General features: G+C 26.9%; 1 protein-coding gene across 1 annotated transcript in view; it reads right to left on the reverse strand.

Moving 5' to 3' along the window:
• The window catches only part of LOC125825167 (uncharacterized), a 28,575-nt gene that overhangs the window by 7,363 nt on the left and 4,756 nt on the right, over positions 1-16,456 (reverse strand). The gene's annotated exons all lie outside the window — the stretch shown is intronic.

Genomic DNA, 16,456 nt, shown 5'->3' on the forward strand with positions numbered 1-16,456 from the left:
GTCAAATATTTCTATGTTATATGAAGACGTCTCTATGGAAATGATTAAACTTTATATTGATTATTTAATAGCTTTGGACCGGCATCTCTAAGCCGCCACTTCAAGACTTTTGGTTTCACTATTTTATTTTTTGAATTTTAACTCAAAAGATGGTTCAATTGTACTCGGTGTTTAATGTTTATATTAAAGTTTGATTAAATTTTGATTTGTGCTAAGAAGTTTCACGTTAAGGAATAAAGTGCTCTCTAATAAATATAGCTCTATATATGAAAAGAAACGAATTCGAGACTTTTGATTAAAAATAAAAGAATACTTACCACTTTATCACAATCTGTATAGCCTGAAATTAGATTTATCTCAAGTCAAATATGCTTTTTACCTCTTTTTCATTTTGTCTTTAATTATGTTTCTTTTTTTCAATGCTTTCTACTTTCTAGACGTTTTCTGACATTTACACGTGATTATTTTACACAATATGTGATTAAAAAAAGTAACGGAAAATATAATTGGCAAGACAGATTTTTGACACGAAATGACACGAGCAACAAAAGTCAGAGTATTTTCGTAATTTCGGTGAAAAGTTAAGGGTGTTTAGGTAAATTCAATTATTTCGTATACCTAAATTACCCTCAAAAGTAAAACCACTTGTAATACTTTTAAAACCACAACTTTTGAAATATCCATGAGGCACAAATATGATGTGACAGATAAAAATTGTATAAGGCCCATTTATATTTTGCCAAGTGGATCCATTTCAAATGGCCAAACATCTTTCTCTCTTTACCTTTTAACGTTTTCTTTTTCTCTTTCTTACTTTTTTTACTTCAGTTTCTTTTCTATCAATTCTTCCAAATTTTATACTTCCACTTAAATAACTTTATTCATGAAAAATATGAAATCCAAAAAAATTTGCCGGACTCATTCTATTTCTAACATTTTGATATTATTTTTTATCTCGATATTGATTATTTATATTATTAAAAATAGTTATATAAAATTATTTGTTTAGTTACAAAGATAAAATTAATAATAAAAAAAGTTAACCAAATAAATTTGTGAAAGCACAAAATAATAGTAGTATGAATAAATGTTTTTTACACTGAGAGGTAGAACTAAAAAAAAAAAAAGCTTTAGAAGATGCAAAGATAAAATGAAAAATGGATTTTTGCATTGAAAAAAGATGAAGAACGAAAAATTTTATTAATATTAAACATTAAAAACATTAAGTGGTAATAGAATAAATAAAAATAAAAATATATTTGGCAATTAAAAATTGAGTGATTAAAATTGAAATCTCAAAAAATAAATTTTTGACTAAAATTTAAATAGTTAAAATAATTGAGTGATTTTTTACTTTATTGGTGAGAGTTCAATTTATTTTTTTTAATTTCACTATCTTCAATTTCTTTGAATTCATCCAAGAAAAATTAAAAAATTTCTAACATATCACTTTAATTTTCCCTCAAATAAATGATATATATATATATTATTTTTATTTTTTTTCTAACATATCACTTTAATTTCATACTTTATTGAGTTTTTTCATTTTTTTTTTGGGTAAGGTTTACTTCTATTTCTACCAAATTTGGGTCTCCATACGTTGTCATTTTAAAAAGTGTTTTTTTTGTTTCCTTTTCGTTCATAATTTTAATTTGGAATAATAAATCAACGACAAATCCGAGTTGATTAAACTACCTTTGTTCAAATATATCAATCTTCTATATATTGTAGTTGACAAGAATGTGCAAGTTTGACCATTTGACTTGAATATAGGCGGTAAATATAGCCGCGAGGGGTTAAAGACAATTGGCGAAATGAAAGTCACTCAAAAACAAAGAGCGATAACAAGGCAGTATCAACATAGATTTAAAGATATTTTATCCTATTTTTTTCAGTTATTTGATTTAGTGGACTATAATAAACTACCACGTTGTTGCACTATTAAGCATGTTCCTCTTGTTCGCAAGAATGGGATAGTGCAGAGGATGAAGAAGAAGAGCACTGCTATGGATGTACCAGTGATGAAGAAATTTGACATCTCCGACATAATTATTACATGTTCAAGATAATTGGATTAGTATGAACTATATTATCGTTATTGTTATTATTGATTTGTCATATATATACTAGATATAGGACCCCGTGCCAGCACGGAGCCCAATATATATTATTTTTTAATTTTAATTTATGTCATATTATAAAATTTGAGAAATTATTGAAATTTTTATATGATTATAAAAATATTTTAAATTTTTAGCTATTGTGATTTGTAGTACTTTTTTTTAACATAATTTTGAAAACATTATTTATTACTTTGTTTGTTCTAATTTATGTGGCACACGCAGAATTTCAAATATTAACTATTTTTTATATGTCTCTTTAATATATTAAGTTGTTAATTATTGTATTTTATAGTACATTTTTAACCTAATTTTTTAATAATATATGTTATTTGCCATGTCCCAATTTATGTGGCATTAATTGATAGATTTGTTGGAGTCGAGAGATTTATTTTGTTAATTATTGTAATTTATAGTTTTTTTTCCGTCAATTTCAAACAATATATGTTGTTAATTGATAGAATACTTTTAATGTAATTTTTAAAAAAAAATATGTGTGACTGTCCATGTCCCAATTTATGTGGCACATGTAAAGTTTTGACAATTACCCAAAATTTTAATACATTTTAAAAAATATTTTTAAGTCGTTAAATTTTAAGTAATTTAAATTGTTGTATTATTTATTACAATTTATAATACTTTTAAAGTAATTGAAATATTGTACTATTTATTATGATTTATAACACTTCTTTTTTAATTTATGTCATATTATGAAATTTGAGAAGTTATTGAAATTTTTATATGATTTTAAAAATATTTTAAATTGTTAGCTATTGTGATTTGTAGTACCTTTTTTTTAACATAATTTTGAAAATAATATTTATTACTCTATTTGTTCTAATTTATGTGGCAGATGCAGAATTTCAAATATTAACCCTTTTTTATATGTCTCTTTAATATATTAAGTTGTTAATTATTGTATTTTATAGTACATGTTGAACCTAATTTTTTAATAATATATGTTATTTGCCATGTCCTCATTTATGTGGCATTAATTGATAGATTTGTTGGAGTCGAGAGATTTATTTTGTTAATTATTGTAATTTATAATTTGTTTTTCGTCAATTTCGTCGACTATTTTTTTTATTAATTATTGTAATTTATTGTTTCTTTTTCGTCAATTTCAAACAATATATGTTTATCATATAATCCATTTTATGTGGTACCAATAGAATTTAGAGAGTCAATTAAATTTTTTATATAAGTTTTAAATAATTAAGCTATTAATTATTGTAATGTATAGTATTACTTATATTATTTTTAAATATATTTAAATATTATATGTTAGGTTTTTTATCCTAATTTATATGGCATTGATAGAATTTAAAGTGTCAAATAATTGTTAATTATTGTAATAGATAATATGGAGTATTTAAGTCATTTATAATATAGTAATTAATATATAATATGTAGTATTTAAGTGTTATATTATGGAATTTGAAAAGTTATTGAAATTTTTATATGATTTTAAAAATATTTTAAATTGTTAGCTATTGTGATTTGCAGTACTTTTTTTTTACATAATTTTGAAAATAATATTTATTACTCTATTTGTTCTAATTTATGTAGCACATGCAGAATTTCAAATATTAACCATTTTTTATATGTCTCTTTAATATATTAAGTTGTTAATTATTGTATTTTATAGTACATTTTGAACCTAATTTTTTAATAATATATGTTATTTGCCATGTCCCAATTTATGTGGCATTAATTGATAGATTTGTTGGAGTCGAGAGATTTATTTTGTTAATTATTGTAATTTATAGTTTCTTTTTCGTCAATTTCAAACAATATATGTTGTTAATTGATAGAATACTTTTAATGTAATTTTTTTTTAAAAAAATGTGTGATTGTCCATGTCCCAATTTATGTGGCACATGTAAAGTTTTGACAATTAACCAAAATTTTAAAATACATTTTAAAATAAAATTTAAGTCGTTAAATTTTAAGTAATTTAAATTGTTGTATTATTTATTACAATTTATAATGCTTTTAAAGTAGTTTAAATATTGTACTATTTATTATGATTTATAACACTTTTTTTAAAATTTATGTCATATTATGGAATTTGAGAAGTTATTGAAATTTTTATATGATTTTAAAAATATTTTAAATTGTTAGCTATTGTGATTAGTAGTACTTTTTTTTAACATAATTTTGAAAATAATATTTATTACTCTCTTTGTTCTAATGTATGTGGCAGATGCGGAATTTCAAATATTAACCATTTTTTATATGTCTCTTTAATATATTAAGTTGTTAATTATTGTATTTTGTAGTACATTTCAAACAATGTATGTTGTTAATTGATAGATTTTTTGGAGTGGACTATTTTTTTTAATAATTATTGAAATTTATTGTTTCTTTTTCGTCAATTTCAAACAATATATGTTTATTATATAATCTATTTTATGTGGTACCAATAGAATTTAGAGAGTCAATTAAATTTTTTATATAAGTTTTAAATAATTAAGCTGTTAATTATTGTAATGTATAGTATTACTTATTATTTTTGAATATATTTAAATATTATATGTTAGGTTTTTTATCCTAATTTATATGGCATTGATAGAATTTAAAGTGTCAAATAATTGTTAATTATTGTAATAGATAATATGGAGTATTTAAGTCATTTATAGTATAGTAATTAATATATAATATGTAGTATTTAAGTGGAAGGTGATGGGTCCCATTTATATAATTTGATAAATATATTGGATATTAGTAGTGATTTATAGTATAGTAATTAATAATATATAATATGTAGTATTTAAGTGGAAGATGGTGGAGCTCACTTATATATTTTATATAGTAAGTATTCAAAATTTGTAGTGATTTTATTAGAACAATGGTAGTAATTCCTAGACTCTTCTAATATATAGTAATATACTAGACATCGGAGCCTGTACTAGCACGGCCCAATATATATCATTTTTTATTTCAATTTATGTGACAAGGACAAAATTAAAGAGTTAGTCAAACTTTAATATTAATTTAAAATAGTTTAAATTTTTAATTATTGTTAATTATGGTAAAAAAATTTTTTATGTCTTTTAACATTCTAAATTGTCAATTATTGTTGTATGATTTATGTAAGGTATTTATTACATTCTCTAAGCTATCAACCCCAATTTAACCTTTGAACTCATTAATGTTCATTAAAACGTGTCAAAATGTATTTATTATGCATTTATTAATGTCATTCAAAATGCATTTATTTATTCTACCCATAGCTTATTGGAACTCAATGATTATCAATTATTTGATAATAGATGTTCATTACATGTTGATTGTGGAGTTGTTACAAACTATACTTATATGTTTATTTTATAATTTGAAAATTAGATTCAAACAACTCTTTTTATGATATATATAAATAACATAAAATCTAAAATATACTAATATAATAAACTAAAACTTCACACATAATATATTGTTCGAACTATATTATTGCAAGTATTTTTTTGTCATTAAATTAGCTTAGAAGACAAATCTTTCATTATAAAAACGGATGAAGTAATGAAAAGAGGAGACGATGCGGCTCCTCTCAAGCAGTAGCTTTTGGAACGAATGCCTAGACAATTACGCAATCCGCTTCATTAAATGATCTGATTTCTGGAATAACTTCCAATACACTGTCAGTACAATTCATTTTCATTCATTGTTACACAGTGTAATCTGCCCGCAAAATAGTACATCACTACACAAAAAGAAAAGTCACAATTTGTCACTACTTAAAAGGGTTTCAAACTCTTCGTTTCACTATTACTGCCAAACACTGAAAAGTTCATTTTGAATTTAAACTTTTTTGAATTCGAAAATTTGCCTTTAATCAAAAAAATGAAGAGAGCGAAAATTTCGCTGATGTGTGTTACATTTAATTTTGTTTCCGTTTGTATTCGACTTCTTAATTCATTTTAATTTACAGATGTGTGTTTAATTTAATTATTTTTTTAAGTAGAACTATTTTAAAAAAAATATAAATCCAGATGCTGCCCTAAAACTAATTCACAAAGCTTCAAAAGGAGGATACGGCGCTGCAAAATATGCTTTTGGCATAATATCTATCTTCATAGGCGGTGTATATGAAGATCAAGGGGTAAAGACAATTGGTAAATAAGATTGTAACAGTTTATATTTAGATCTTCTTGACAAAATTGAAGATTTTTGAGTATTCCAAGTTGAATCCTTGTGATGAAAATAAACCTAAAGGATATAATATTAAATGAGTTATATGTAATGATAAAAGTTATAAAATTAAAAATGATACACTCATGATTATATGAATTAAAAAATGTAGGGATTTTATTACATTAAGTTATCTAGCCGAATTATTCCTCTGAATTCAATGATTTTCATTAAATGTGGCAAACTGTATTTATTTTGCATTTATTAATGTGATAAATTTTTATTTTTATTTTATTCTTCCCATAGATCAGACATTGGAACTTAATGATCATTAAGAGTTCCTTATCATTAATTGAAAATGGATGTTCATTCCATGTGGATTGTGATTTTGTGATAGCACATCCTATAAAATAATTTGTAGGGTTAAAAGAGATACTTATATGTTTATTTTGTATTTTAGATACAAACAACTTCACACATAATATTTGTATTGAATTAACTTAGAAGATAAATCTTTCAATAAAAGAGTCGGTCAATAAAAATATTCAGTAATGAAAATAGAAGAGAGTAGCTTTTTGAAACGAATATCTAGACAATTACTTCTCACAATCCCCTTCATTAAATGATCTGATTTATGGAACAACTTCCGAAGCACTCTCAATACCATTCATCTCAATTGATAAGTCACAACTCTTCAAACTTGAAATTCTTTGAATCCGAAAATCTAACTTGAGTGTTTGTCTTCCCTAAGTTAATAGCTTGTACATAAAGTTTCCACACACTTCCCAAAGGCAGCTAGCTACTCCTTCTACGAGAGAGTTGATATTCATTAAGAAGCGTAAATATAGTTCTTTTCGTAATTATAAACGAATGCTATTGCAACGCAAATGTTTAAAGCAAGATTAAACGTTTAGTCAATTAGTCATGAGTTCGAGTCTAGGTTAGGTCTCCATATTTATGTTATTATTTTTGCGTCGCTTCCGTTCATTTTATTTTAATTTTCGACTCAAAATTTTTGGTTAAATTTATTATCTATGAAATTAATAATTAAAGGTCTGAAATAACTTATATCATAATAAATTTTGATAATGCATTAATTTAATTATATTTTAAATTACTATCTTCCAATAAAATTGATCTTAAAAAAGAAGAGTGTAAGAAATTCAACTTATCAAATCAAATCTTGTCAAAATTCTAGGTGTACTCAAGAACTTATCTTAGACTTGAAAAAATAATAAAACTATTCCGTCGATTCACTTTTGTTATATTTACTACTACAAATTTTTGATATAAGAATAAGTTTATTTTCAATAATAATAATAACTAAGGGTCTGAAAATTTTTATATCATAGAATATTTTGATGATTAAATTAATTAATTAATTAAATTTTATATTCTTACCTTCCGATAAAAGATCTTAATTAATGGATTTGCCTTACAAAGGAAGAGTGCAAGAAAATTCAAATTTTGTCAACTTCCTAGCCTCTAGGTGTACTCAAGTACTTCTTTTAGGTTTGAACAACCAATTCATTCCGTCATTTCACGTTATTTACCTTTTGATATAAGAATAAAATTTATTTTTCATGAAATTTGTATTTTAAACGCCTCAAATAATTATTACGTAACATTGAAAATATTAATGATTAAATTAATTAATCGAACTATATTTTCTTACCTTATAAAAATTAGTCATTTATTTCTCGTCCATTCACAGATTTTATTTATTTTTCTTTTATTTTTCGACTAACAATTGTTAGAGACCAATTATCTAGTGACAAATTTACTCGTATCAAATAATCATTTTTGAACACGCGTAACGTTTTACATAGTTCTTTTCGTAATTATAAACGAATGTTATTGCAGCGCAAATGTTTAAAGCAAGATTAAACGTTGAGTCAATTAGTCATGAGTTCGAGTCTAGGTTAGGTCCCCATATTTATGTTATTATTTTTGCGTCGCTTCCGTTCATTTTATTTTAATTTTCGACTCAAAGTTTTTGATTAAATTTATTATCTATGAAATTAATAATTAAAGGCCTGAAATAACTTATATCATAATAAATTTTGATAATGCATTAATTTAATTATATTTTAAATTATTATCTTCCAATAAAATTGATCTTAAAAAAGAAGAGTGTAAGAAATTCAACTTATCAAATCAAATCTTGTCAAAATTCTAGGTGTACTCAAGAACTTATCTTAGACTTGAAAAAATAATAAAACTATTCCGTCGATTCACTTTTGTTATATTTACTACTACAAATTTTTGATATAAGAATAAGTTTATTTTCAATAATAATAATAACTAAGGGTCTGAAAAATTTTATATCATAGAATATTTTGATGATTAAATTAATTAATTAATTAAATTTTATATTCTTACCTTCCGATAAAAGATCTTAATTAATGGATTTGCCTTACAAAGGAAGAGTGCAAGAAAATTCAAATTTTGTCAACTTCCTAGCCTCTAGGTGTACTCAAGTACTTCTTTTAGGTTTGAACAACTAATTCATTCCGTCATTTCACGTTATTTACCTTTTGATATAAGAATAAAATTTATTTTTCATGAAATTTGTATTTTAAACGCCGCAAATAATTATTACGTAACATTGAAAATATTAATGATTGAATTAATTAATCGAACTATATTTTCTTACCTTATAAAAATTAGTCATTTATTTCTCGTCCATTCACAGATTTTATTTATTTTTCTTTTATTTTTCGACTAACAATTGTTAGAGACCAATTATCTAGTGACAAATTTACTCGTATCAAATAATCATTTTTGAACACGTGTAACGTTTTACATAGTTCTTTTCGTAATTATAAACGAATGTTATTGCAGCGCAAATGTTTAAAGCAAGATTAAATGTTGAGTCAATTAGTCATGAGTTCGAGTCTAGGTTAGGTCCCCATATTTATGTTATTATTTTTGCGTCTCTTCCGTTCATTTTATTTTAATTTTCGACTCAAAATTTTTGATTAAATTTATTATCTATGAAATTAATAATTAAAGGTCTGAAATAACTTATATCATAATAAATTTTGATAATGCATTAATTTAATTATATTTTAAATTATTATCTTCCAATAAAATTGATCTTAAAAAAGAAGAGTGTAAGAAATTCAACTTATCAAATCAAATCTTGTAAAATTGTAGGTGTACTCAAGAACTTATCTTAGACTTGAAAAAATAATAAAACTATTCCGTCGATTCGCCTTTGTTATATTTACTACTACAAATTTTTGATATAAGAATAAGTTTATTTTCAATAATAATAATAACTAAGGGTCTGAAAATTTTTATATCATAGAATATTTTGATGATTAAATTAATTAATTAATTAAATTTTATATTCTTACCTTCCGATAAAAGATCTTAATTGATGGATTTGCCTTACAAAGGAAGAGTGCAAGAAAATTCAAATTTTGTCAACTTCCTAGCCTCTAGGTGTACTCAAGTACTTCTTTTAGGTTTGAACAACCAATTCATTCCGTCATTTCACGTTATTTACCTTTTGATATAAGAATAAAAATTATTTTTCATGAAATTTGTATTTTAAATGCCTCAAATAATTATTACGTAACATTGAAAATATTAATGATTAAATTAATTAATCGAACTATATTTTCTTACCTTATAAAAATTAGTCATTTATTTCTCGTCCATTCACAAATTTTATTTATTTTTCTTTTATTTTTCGACTAACAATTGTTAGAGACCAATTATCTAGTGACAAATTTACTCGTATCAAATAATTATTTTTGAACACACGTAACAGTTTATATTCTTACCTTCTAAAAAACTTGTTCAATAAATGGATTAAAAAAGAAGAGTGAATAATCCCATCCATTCTCACATTTTGGTTCTTTATTATCTAGTGACAAATTTAATAGTAAATTTTTTAATGTTGTAGTAAAAAATAGATAAATAATCGTTCCTTCTCTTTTATCTTCAATAAACAAATTTTTGGGAGCCAAACACGTCACTTTTTGCCTCCAATCTTTTCACTATAAATTGAAACTCCCAATAAATGTATTCCTCACACACAGAACCATTCCAAAATATAAATTTATACTTACTTGAAAAAATATGAGTTCTGAGAACTACGTAACTCCTTATAACAAAAGAAGGGCAATGTCATTCCCAACCTCTCCGGAGGTTGTGGAAAGGTTATATTATATAAAACGGGAGTCATACCAGAAAATGGAGGAGGAAATAGCAGAGTTCCTGAAGCGGCTGATCGAATGGAAGGGTAAGAGGTGGGTCGAAATGATGCTTTTAATGGATGAACCACCCCTCACCCAAACTTTCGAAATATACGAGAAGGTGATTGCTAAATCACTAAATGGTTTCGCTGTTGGCACTAACGGAGTTTCTGAAATTACTCCACGAGTTGGAGAGGGAACTTCACTTGATGGTTGGTCCGAGGAAAAGAGGGCTTGCAAAAGGAACCTGGAGTTGTAGGTTTCGCACAAGGACGTTGGATGAGGTCCTTTTTGTTGTATTTTATTTTCATTTTTTTTTTTTTTTTTTTTGGTTATGTTTACTCCCATTGCATAATGCATGGGTTAGTATGTAAATTTTTTTGGTTTTCTATCTATGATTATGAAATAGCCATTATCTACTTCTAGTGTTAGGTGTGTTTGCTAAATTTATTCATAAAATTTAACATAGATCCATGTGAAAGTAAACAATGACGAACCAATATACCATTAAAAAACAAAGCTACAAAACGGATAAAAAGACATAATTAAATCATAAGAACTGTTACCCACCATAAAACCATGTAATTTCTTCATCAGCACTACAACCCTTTCTACAATTTCACCAAGCAAACCATTATCAAAGGATGAATAATCTACGTCATTATACCACTGCCTCGACCACCTCTACCAGCCCTTCGACCTACACTCCGTCTCCCACCACCCCTCCGACCTTGACTAGTCTCACCCAATTGATCTGCATGATAATATGTTCTATTCCACCTTCCACCACCTCTCCTACATCTATTAGTCGGAGGCCTTCCACGTGTTCGGATTTCCCTCGGGTTCCTAATGAATGTTACATCTTCTTCCGAGTTTGGATCACCAACGCTAGAGACTGCCATTTCGTCATTCCAATTACAATATGCATTGAAACGTCCTTTCAAAACATTTTTGAAATCTGCATATTTAGCGTTGTTGTCCAACACACCATCACAATTCCTATCAAACCATTTCTTCAAGGAATTGTACTTCTTGTACTCGTCCGTCATAGATGGATAGCCTCCTTGAAAGAATTTACCTATGTGTGGTCGAATTATGTCCCTTCTCCACCGGCGTAAAATATATCTGTCATGTAACATTTTAATTCTACAATGAGACATAGTCTTTAAAATGTGGCAGCAGACAACACATTCACTTTGAAAATTCTTGCAATTGCAATCCAGATACTGATTCCGTGGCCGATATTCCACAATGTAAACAAATCGATTTCCATGAAAATCATTAGATATGGAATAATCTGTTACACTGTACTTCTCAACTCCCTCCACGACATTGAAGTCATGGTGTCTTTCAATTTCACAGTGGTACAACCGCTTCAAATGCTCTGCTGCAAAGGCATCGTAAATAGGTCGAGTATAATGGGTTTGAAGCTGCAAATCCCAATCAAAACCACTACAAGGCGCTGCATGCTTTTTACGTGAGTCAGCTTCTGCTTGAAGTTCCTTCTCATATTTAAATCGCAAGGCTAACTCATACTGCTCGACGAACTGCTTTAAAGAGCTTCGACCGGATATATAACCATAAAAAAATGCATGCATTGACTCACTTCTTTGGGTGTACATCATGCCAGCCCAAAAATAGTGGTTTAGGAAGACAGGGATCCATTTTTCCTTCTCCAAGTATAGATTATGAAACCATAGTCTATGCTGAAGCTCGTATTTTTGAATAAAGCTAGCCCATTTTTCCTCAAATTCGTTGATAGTAATGCTGTTATAGATTATTGATTTAAATTCGGACTTGGCAGTCTTAAAGTCCCACACACCCTTAATCTTTGCAGGCAGCTTTGTCATAATATGCCAAATACAGTACCTATGGATGGTGTCTGGAAGTACCTCTGCAATTGCTGCCTTGATACTCTCACATTGATCAGTGAGGATAGCCGTTGGAGGTGCATTGCTCATTGCTGCCAGCCAAGTAGAGAAAACAAATTTATATGTCTCAATATCCTCACTTGTGAGCAAAGCGCAACCCAAAAGAATAGATTGTTTGTGTTGATTCACACCAACAAAAGATGCAAACGGCATGCGCCATTGATTCACCAAGTACGTTGAATCGAAACAAACAACATCACTAAACTCCCGATACGCATACTTGCAATGTGTGTGAACCCACACTACGTTGCGAAGTCTACCAACATTATCCGTGTCAATTACATAAAAGAATTCATCGTCCTTCATCTGCATTAAAGCGAAAAATTTCTGTATTGCCGCAGCATCGCATGACAATGTCCTCATCCTGCGTTGTTGAAGAATGTAGTTTCGACAATCTTTAGGTGTGCATCCCATTCTATCTGGACCACCTGCTTGTACTTCCAAAAGTCTAATACTTTTGGCAGGTCTAATTCCTGCGATGTCATAAGCTTCAAGTTTTCGTTTTAATGACTTACTTATTTTCCTATGGCAACCAAAAAAACGTGTTAAAGATGGTTGCAACTCATGGTTGTGCTCCTTCGTAACTGTTGTTACGCGACATGAACCATCAGGCAGCACAACACAATTAACTTTGCATTTGCAATCAACCCTTTTACTATAATTCTTAGCAGTTGGTTTTCTACTCTTATCACAAGCGAATGAGACATATCTAGCGTATTCACAACCTCTCTTTTTCGAAGTCTTTTTAAGAACTCCAAATCCATTTAAACGACTATATTCTTTATAAAAAGCAAAAAGAGATTCTACACTACAATAGACCATATCTACAAGAGGGCCTTCCATATATTGTTGGTCTGAAAAATTATCATCATTGGTTGAATCTGTCTGTTCTTCACATTCTTTTTCAGCTTCATAATCCTCTCCGTCACTAACACTTATTGATTCCTCTTGCTCCGATTGATTCATTTCTTCAAAGAGCTTGTTAATAACATCTTCATCATCACTATGCAAATAATGTTCTGGCCCATCGTATGCATCATCAGAATCTTCATGATGTTCATCATTTTGGGATAACAAACTATCATCCTCCTCTAACCCCAAAACATTATTCAATAATTCGTGTAATTGGCTATTCTGACTAGTCGATTCCATTTTGTTAAAATTATATAAAACCAACAACAAAATAAATTATTGATCAACAAATTAAAATAAGAAAGGATGAGAGTGAAGAGTGATAGATGTAGGATAGGTGGTGGAAGGTGATACTCCCTCCGTCCCTATTTACTTGTCCATATTTCCTTTTTTAGTTGTCCCTATTTAGTTGTCCATTTTGACAAATCAAGAAAGGACAACAATTTTTTTCCTATTATACCCTTATTTACACTTCTTGAAAATTGTAAAAGTGTATGTTGTTTCCCTCCAATTTATTTCACTTGAATTCAAATAAGTGATTGTAATTTTGAAGTGAAAAGTTGTCATAAGGGTAAAATTGTAACTTCACTGTGCTAATCATTGTTGCCTTAATCTGTGTGCCATTTCTAAAGTGGACAACTAAAAAGGGACGGAGGGAGTATAAAGAGTAAAGTAAGAGAGAGCAAATAATTATTAAAATGTCAAAGGTGATTTTCATTTTTGGAGGGAAATATAAGAGGTTTTGGAGAAAAAGGGACATTTTCGTCATTTACCCGTGTCTTGTCAATTCATGCCAAAATTTTGACTGACCATCGGCTCCACTTATATTGTGCCACGTGGAAAGTGTTGCGTCCCATTTCAGAAAATGATTTTCTCTCTCTTCTTAAACGTTTTTTTTCCTCTTTCCTACTTTGGTTTTACTTCTTTTTCATTGACTTTTCTTTTCAAATTAATGTTTCAAATTTCTCTACTTCCATACTTGTATAATTTTATTCATGGAAAATATAAAAATATGAAATCCAAAAAGAAAATATTCATTCAATTTCTAACATTTTAAAATTAATTATTTATATTACTAAAAATAGTTAGATAAAATGATTTGTTAATTTACAAAATATAATTAATTACAATTTTTTTTATTATAACATTTTTTTCTTTTTGTAAGTGTAAATAAAATTTATAAATTTTAAATTACATAAGTTTTTATACTAATTTCATGAAATTAAAAAAACGGAAAGCATCCATAAATACCTATATAAATACATATTCTTTCCGTTAATTTATATGATATTTTATTCTTGAAATTCAAGCTAGGTGAAATTTTTCATCACTTTAACCTTTTTTATTTTTCTTGCTATTTAATTTTTGTGGACTTCTCAAACATATACGATACTATAAAATTTTTATAGGGTACATCTATATAGGATCCTTCAAAAAAAACAAATTATGCATTATCTAAGAATTTAATCATTTTAAAGAAATATGATAAATTATTTCCAATGATTTTATTATTTAACGACGATATATTAAGATGTCTTGTTAATATTTGATTTAAATAAAAATAATCAATAAAATTACGAGTCATATCAACAAGAAAAAGCACTATCAACAATATCAAAATAAAACTATAAATTAAATTACGAAGTAAATGCAATAAAATTTTATTATTATAAAGAGAAACACATGAATACTAACAAAGAGAACAATTATTTTTTTTCAGTTTTGAAGAGGGTTATACGTAAAATCATTACGGACCATTTATTAATAAAATAATAGAATGTAAAAATTTATCCTAAAAAATCAATGTCTATTAGTACTTAAATAATTTTTAATTTTATATTACTTTGGTAAATATGATTGTAAAAGTTTATATTTGAATTGTTTCACAAAAATTGAAGATTTTTCACTATTATAAGTCGAATCATTATGATGAAATAAATGTAATAGATATAGTATTATATGAGTTATGCTCTCTCACAAATACAAGTCAGTTGAATGCGATTATAGAAGCATAATCAATAATCGGATAATACAATTAGTTATGGTACATGTCAACAAAATAAAATAAAACTAATGAGTGAAGTAAAGAAAAAAAAAGAGTAACGTAAGAGAGAGAAAATAAGAAAGAAAAAGTCAAAGAGTGGTTTTCTATTTTGGAGGGAAAACCACAAGTAGTTTTGTCACCTAAGGGCTATTTGGTCATTTCGCCGTGTCTTGCCAATTCATGCCAAAAAAGTGTCTTGCCATTTAGCACTACTCAAAAAGTAAATACAGAAAGTAACATAACTTGTAGATGATTTGCAGATTTCTCATGCTTTTGAAAACTCTTCTGATATAAAATATAATATATTTTATTTAATTGTATTATTATATAAATATAAATAAAGCATATCATTGTCCACTATAATCCAATTTTTAGGAGAATTAAATATGACAGATAAAGAATATATATCTTGAGTATGGAACACATGTTGGATTTTATTGTCATGACAAAATCTTTCCAAACCCTAAAATAATATGCTACACACTATTATTTTTTATTTTTCGGCCCATGGCTCGATTTGTTTTATGGTTTGATTAATTTAAATTTATGAATTTTTTATGATTTTTTTTTTTGAGATAGTATTTTGTAAACAGTTTTTTTTTTATACTTCTCTTGTGATTTAAGAATATAAATCTTGTAAAAAAATGTTGGACTACGTCACAAAAATTTGCAATTGATTTTGTTTTGACATTATTAGCCGTACACACAAAATAGAAAATAGATTTGGTTAATTAAGAAACATTTTTTTTAATTTAGCAATTTCTTTTAATTTTTCTAAAGCACATTAGTTAAAAAAAAATTCCTAATTATACTGAAAACTACCTAATTAGACCTATATCTCAAATAATTACATATCTTATCACTAATTAAGACTTTCCTATTATATATTACATAAGATACACCTAGTTATATATATTTTTGCTACCAGATAAATTAAAATAGGGAGAGACGCTAGCGAGATAGTCATGTATCTCAGATACATATGAGAGTGGTGATCAAGATGGGAGAGATGTGAGCGGGATTTGTTATGTATCTTAGATACATACGAATTCATTTGGATACAGTGTATCTAAGAACAAACTACATCTAATTTTGACTCCATATATTTCG

Source organism: Solanum verrucosum, unplaced genomic scaffold (genome assembly GCF_900185275.1).
Source record: "Solanum verrucosum unplaced genomic scaffold, falcon-dt-bn FXZP01000125.1, whole genome shotgun sequence".
In the NCBI taxonomy this organism is placed as follows: domain Eukaryota; kingdom Viridiplantae; phylum Streptophyta; class Magnoliopsida; order Solanales; family Solanaceae; genus Solanum; species Solanum verrucosum.